The following is a 6,917-nucleotide window of genomic DNA, read 5'->3' as shown; positions in this document are numbered from 1 at the left end:
AGCTTCTGGTCAGAAGACCAGTGCTCCCCGCCCCGTACATGCTTATTTTTGTGAGCTGCTTTTAATGACATACAATTTAAAGTTTCATTTTTAAAAAAAATTACTTTTTTGTCTTTGACTTCAGTAATGGCATCTTTGCCATATGAAAACTTTAAAATTACCTTTTATTTTATAATTTCTGGCTTCTTGTCTAGCTTCTTGCCCAACGCTTAAATTGTGCATATAGTTCTGTAGATTTTATTTAAGATTCTCACTGTCCTACTTTCTTTTTTACAGACATGAATTTAATTCTTGTTGGAGTTTATATAGTGTGAGTGGCAGTTTAGCTATTCTTCATCTGTTTGGAATTTGGGTCACACCTCTGACTGAAAAAGCCATTTTTTCCTTGTCTTTGGCTGTGTGAAACCCTGTTACCAACTGGGATTCATTATGAACCATAGCCATTGTTGCTGATTTATTCATCCACTCTTATGTTGACATCAGACTGATTTTTTTGTATTTGGGCTTTTTTTTTTTTTTTTTTACTGTATGGTGCCTAAATAAAAAGTATAGATTTCAATTGAAATTGGATACGAACAAGGTCTGGTAAAAAAATATGGCAAACATTTAAGTTTTAGAAATGTATTTCAATAAAATATACATTTCCATTAATTCCTCATGAAATCTTCCCCTTTGCTTCGAATACACTTATCCCATCATCCTTGCCTCTTTCTGAAGCAGTTCTGGAGTCTTCTTTTGTGAGTGTCTTTAGTTGTGTTGTCACAGCTGCCTCCATGTCCTGACTCAGTGCAAAACATTTCACCTCTGTGGTCATTTTCACCTGGGGGAAGAGTCAGAAGATACACAGTGCTAGATTGGGTGAGTAAGGTGGATGAGGCAGACTTTCATGTATCTGCAAACCTGCCTTTCTACTGGATGGCACCTGGAAGCAACATATTCTGATCACGCCTCCTAAAGACATTCACGCAAGAGGACCTCCAGAACTGCTTCAGAAAGTGACAAGAATGATGAGGTAAGTGTGTTTGAAGTGAATGGGAGTACTTTGAGGGGGATTAGCAGCAATGTGTCTTTCACTGTGATAAACTTTTAAAAACATTCATTATATATTTTGATCACCCCTTGTACATACCATTTTTGGAAGAATGTATTTTTATTGTGGGGAGTACATTTCATACAAGAACACGGTTATGTTTTTCTATCAGTTCAGATTTTGTTTTATGTTTTTCAATGTGGTTGCATTTTTATAGCGAGGTATACCATACAAGTAGAAGACTATTTGTACAACAGAAAGATCTACAGAACAAATATGTATTTGGAGAAACAGAGCATTGCTCTTGGGGTCCCCACCCCACCTCCAAGAGTCTGTCCGCCCTTACCACACCTGCTCCCTCCCGCCAGGGTAGAATCATTACCCTGTCCTTTCTCGCAGTTATTCCCTTGTCATTCTTTACAGTTTTACCATGTATGTCTGTTGCTCTGAACAATAAAATTATTTAGTTTTTTCCATGACTAACTTTGGAAAAAATGAGATCACACTCTATTTGGGGGATGGGGAATTTTTCTTTGGTTCAACCTATGTATGGAAGGTTTATCCATGTTAATGCAGGTAATCATAATTTTTTCATTTTTATAGGTGTGCTGTGTATCATTCTATCACTGAGTGGGTATTTCACAACTCCACTGTTGGTGAGCTTTTGGGTTGCTTTTGGCTTCCTGCTGCTCTGAGCTTTCCTATAAAAAATAGCCTCATATAATCCTGTAAGGGTTTCTGTAGGGCAATGTTCTTCAAACTTTTTTCCTGTTTATTCACTTCAAAGGATTTTTAAAAATCTAAGTATTATTTTGAAGACTTTAAACTGAGCATCTAAAATTTCTCACCATATTTGTAAAAGATGTAGTTTCTAGCACATTGTAGATATTTTAAAGTAAAAGATTGCTTGCTCTTCCGGAAAAATTTCCAGTGTCACACAAGCAATGTAACCACTGGATCCCAACCATCAGCTATTTAAAAAATACATAAGCAAGCATTTTTTTAATAGTCGGAAATTTTACTGTTCTTTTTTTCCTTGGCTGTCCATTTACCTCCCCACAGTATTCTAACTTGTAATGGATTTTTATGCTCTAAAAGTCTTGATCACTTGAGCATACATTTCATCCACAAAAATATGTATTATAATTGAAAAAATCAGTGGCCACAGGGGTTTTAATATGAAATTTTATACCTTGTTTAGCATAATTAAAATATTGTTAGTACATATTGATTGATGTAACATAAGTATATCACACTTGAAACATAATTTATGGGCCACTTTTTAATTTTAGGAATGTGTCTCTTGATGTACAGAAGAACTTTCCATAATTATTTCATATGTACCAGAGTGATGTCATATTCTGAGGCCAAATAAATCATCAGCACCTATTCTGTTTCTAATTTTTGTTTTAATCAGTGTAAGCACTGAGAAATCTTGTTCACATAAATAAATCAAGAATGAGAACAATTTTGTTATGGAAAAGTCTTTTGATTCTTTGTACTTCTTCCAAGATGAATGCCCCAAGCCATACAGTGCTCTACCATTAATTTTTAATTGTCCCTTAATGGATATATCTGCCTTCCTTTTTGTTGCAAACAAAATAGTCGATACTGCTTGATTTGCAAAAATTTTATTAGTCAGTCTTTGGCATCATTCCACTTCTCAGTATCTGGTAAGTACACCAAAAAGGCTTTGCCAAGTTCCACCAAATATCATAAGTCCTATCTCTTACTTTTTCACTGAAAGCTTGTGAAGTATCCCATCTAGAGCAGTGTGCCTAAACAATCTTGGAAAAACTGGGATATTGTGATTTTGACAGACCTTTGTTAATTTATTTAAAAACCTTTAAGATGGAAAACTATAAGTACATACAACTAGAAGAAATAATGAACTGGACTCAATGTATCCATAATTAGGAATCAACAGTTGTCATATGTGGAGCCTTGTTTCATTTTCACCCTATTCCTTCTACTGATATCTTGAAAGAGAATCTAGACACTGTGGGATTTCACTGGTAAGCATCCCAGCATGTAGCTCTAATACAGTAGAACTTTCCCTTTATTCTTATCACATGAAAAGCCCAGTAAGTATTCATTATCATGAGACATCTAGGCAGGGTTCACAGCTACTCAGTTGTTTTATAATTATGTTATATCCTGTTTATTTGAGCACAGACTCAGATAAGGTTCATATGGCATGGAGGGCATGTTGTGTGGAATGATTCTGTTCACCCTACAGCGAAGATGAGAGAGAGACAGAGAGAGACAGAGAGACAGAGAGAGACAGAGACAGAGAGAGTGTGTTGGGGTCCCATAATCTCCTTTGAGGTACACCCTCAGTGACCTAAAGACTTCCCATAGGCTCTACTTCTTAAAGGTTTCAGTATCTCCCGTTGTAGTCCAGAAACATACTCCACATGGTTTTTATGCTTCTAGGTTTGTTAAGGTTTGTTTTGAGGCTTGCAACATGGTCAGTTTGGATGACTGCTTCCTGGACACTCGAGAAGAATGTGTGTTGTATTTCTAAGAGCTGCTGTGTGCTGTGAGCACTGACGGGTCAAGCTGCTTAACAGTGCTGTTCGGGGGCTGGGGATTTAGCTCAGCGGCAAAAGCGCCTGCCTGGCATGCGCAAGGTCGTGAGTTCGGTTCCCGGTACCGGAGAAAAAAAAAACAAAAAAAAAAAACCAAAAAAAACCAGTGCTGTTCAAGTCATTTGTCTGCATAGCGATTTTCTGCTTGCATGTTCTGTCCATTCCTCAGAGGAAAATGTTGAATCTGCAAACTACAACTGGAGACATTCAGCAATAGGATCTTTTAGTTCTTTTGGTTTTGCTCTAAATTTCTTTATGGGTTTTGAGGCTCTGTTGTTAAGGGTATATGTGTTTAGGATTGTTATATCATCTCGGTGAATTGGCATTTTGTTCTTGATAATAGTTTTTGTTCTGAAGTTTCTTTTTCTAATAATAGTCTAGCTACTCCAGTTTTATTTTGGCTATCATTTGATGGTATAAAATATAACATTTTCTTTTCTTTGACCTATTTACAACTTTATTTTTAGTGCAGGGTTTTAAAGGCATGATATAAATGAGTCTTGTTTTGCAATCCTGTCTTTTAGTCCCTGGCTTTAAATGCATATTTTGATGATTCAGATTTAATGTAGTTATTGATATGGTGTCATGGTTTGTGTCTGCATGCCCCCCAAATCCTCATGCAGTCATGGGGCAGGCTTTTAGAATTTTGATTGCTTGGGTGTGAGTGCTACACCTGCCCTGGGGCAGATAGTTTGCACATGTAAGGGAGAGGAAGAGGCTGCTTGCCACCATTCCTCCTTTTTGCCGTTGTTGCTTTTGCTATCCTCTGCTGCCATGAATGGTTGCCCTCTGCCATGTGCCACCCTGCCTTGGAGCCAGTCAAGTATGGACTGAAACCTCCATGAACTGTGAGCTAAATAAACCTTTCCTTCCTTAATTTTGGGCTTTGGGCATTTTGTCTCAGCAACAAGAGAAAAGTAATCAAGACAGATAGATTAATTTAAATCTCCACCCTGTAAATGCTTTTATTTAACCTATCTATTCTTTGTTTTTGTCTTTTCTCTGCTTTCTGTTATGTTAATTGAGCATTATGATTCCATTTTTATTTCCTATATTGACTTATTGTTTGTACTTCTATAAAATAGTAATTAGCTTAGGAATTCTACATTTTCAATTAATCAGAGGGTACCATTACATAACATGTATCTATTTACACATAGATTTTTTTTCCAGTACTAGAGATTGAATTTAAGGCCTTGTGCAAGCTAGGCAAGGACTCTACCACTGAGCTACACCCCCAGCCCCATACATAGATTAAGGCTTCAAATATCATAGTCCTTCTCTGCAATTACATATATAATACATAATATATTTCTATATAATATATCCATTGCATTTTAGTAATAACTAATAACACTTCATTATATATCCTGTATCTCTATTCTAGTCTAAGAATTAACTGACAAATACAGAGAAACCAGAGACAGATTTAGAACAATGCCACCCCCCCCAAAAAAAAAAAACCCCAAGTACCCAGACAAAGGGCTGGGTGAACCATGAAGGATAAAAGCCCTCACTGTGGTGGTGAAAGCCGTGTAGGGTAGCCGTGGAAAGGGTTATCAAAGTCTTACGCTAGAATGAGGCTTTTACGTTGTTACATCTTCATATTACTCAGACCATTTTTATCAGACGATGACTTAGTTATCACGGCTGCCTCTCCAACTAATCGTAAGTTCTTACAGGAAGTGCGTTTACCACATGCACAGGACCCTTGCACTTCCCATCTCCCTCTTTTCCTCTTCTCCTTTCCCCCACTCTTTCCTCCTCTTATTTCTTGCCACCCTCCCTTACTCCAGCTCACCTCTTTTCATCCCCCCACTTTAAAAAATTAATAGAGTTTAGTTTTAGAAACAGTCTTAGGTTTAGAGAAAAACAGCGGAAAGTAGAGTTCCCGCACACCTCTGCCTCCAGTTTCTACTATGAGCGACATCTTCGTCGGTGGGGTATATTTGCTGCACTCCATGAGCCAGTGTTGGTACATACTTCTTAAATCTATAGTTCTACATTAGGGATCACTCCTGGTGTTGCGCTTTGACAAATGTACATATCCACCATATATCTACCATTGCAGTATCCTGCAGAATAGCATCCCTACCCTCAAAATCTGCTATGCTCCACCCAGTCAATCTCCTTCCTTTTCCCAGAATCCCTGGCAAACAATAAGCATCTTACCATGTTCTTATCCAGCATGTCATAAAGTTGGGATTATATAGTCCATAGCACTTTCAGCTTGGCTTGTTTCACTTTGCAATATTGCAATGCATAATAAATTTCTTTAAATGTTTCATAGCCTGTTCGCTCATTTCTTTTTAGTATTGAATACAGTTCCATTGTTTGGATTTGGCCAGTTTATTCACTCATTGAGCTACTGAAAGAGACCTTGTGCTGATGGCATGGTGGTACACGCCTGCGATCTAATCACTCTGGGAAGTGAAGACAGGAAGATCTCAAGTTCAAGCCCAGCCTGGGCAAGTTAGAGACTTAGGGGAAGCCTATCTCAAAATAAAAAGTAAAAAGGGCTCAGGGTTTAGCTTAGTGCTAACACCCTAGGTTCAATTACCAGTACAGAAAAACAAAACAAAACCTTGACTGCTTCCAAGTTCTGGCAATGGTGAATGAAGCTGCTACAAGCATTCATGTGTGAATGCTTTTGTGGACATAATGATATTTTAAAATAAGGGAGTGAGAAAGGAAGGCTTTCTAAGACCCACAGAAGCTATAAAGAAAACCTGGGGGCAGGTATCACAGTAAATTTTTAGAAAAGGTGTGTTAAAAGGGTTTGTTTTAATTTTATGAGTTTTGTTATATTAAACAATGTGTACTTAACAGGAAAAGAAAAAATCAATAAAGTAAAATAGAAGTTTTTAGTACATAGTGAGTGTGTAGAAAAAAATCAACATTTTCAATATCAGCAGTTTACCTGTTTACAAGATCTAAAAAATAACAGCAGAATAAATGCGAGGTGAAGTACAATGAAAATGCAAACAAAACTCTACCACAGAAATAATCTTTGTCTCAATTATCAAACCTAAGGCAGTCTTTTTTTTTTTCTGAAAAAAAAATTATTATTATTATTATTTTTTATTTTAGAAATAAAAGGAGGAAAATGCTAACAGATCGACAACGTTTTACAAAATACCAAAGGATCAGTACAGACAATACAGAGTTACAAACAGAGTGGTAGGGAATTAACAATGCTTATTGTATTACATATTGATATCTTCAATGTAGTTTCTCATGAAAACACATATAGACATACAAAGCTGATCAGCCAATGCCTCACTGACAGTTTCTTT

The sequence above is a fragment of the Chinchilla lanigera genome, unplaced genomic scaffold, assembly GCF_000276665.1.
Source record: "Chinchilla lanigera isolate Chin_1 unplaced genomic scaffold, ChiLan1.0 scaffold00090, whole genome shotgun sequence".
Taxonomy (NCBI): Eukaryota; Metazoa; Chordata; class Mammalia; order Rodentia; family Chinchillidae; genus Chinchilla; species Chinchilla lanigera.
The sequence above is the reverse complement of the archived record's forward strand: the minus strand, read 5'-3'. Positions refer to the sequence as shown.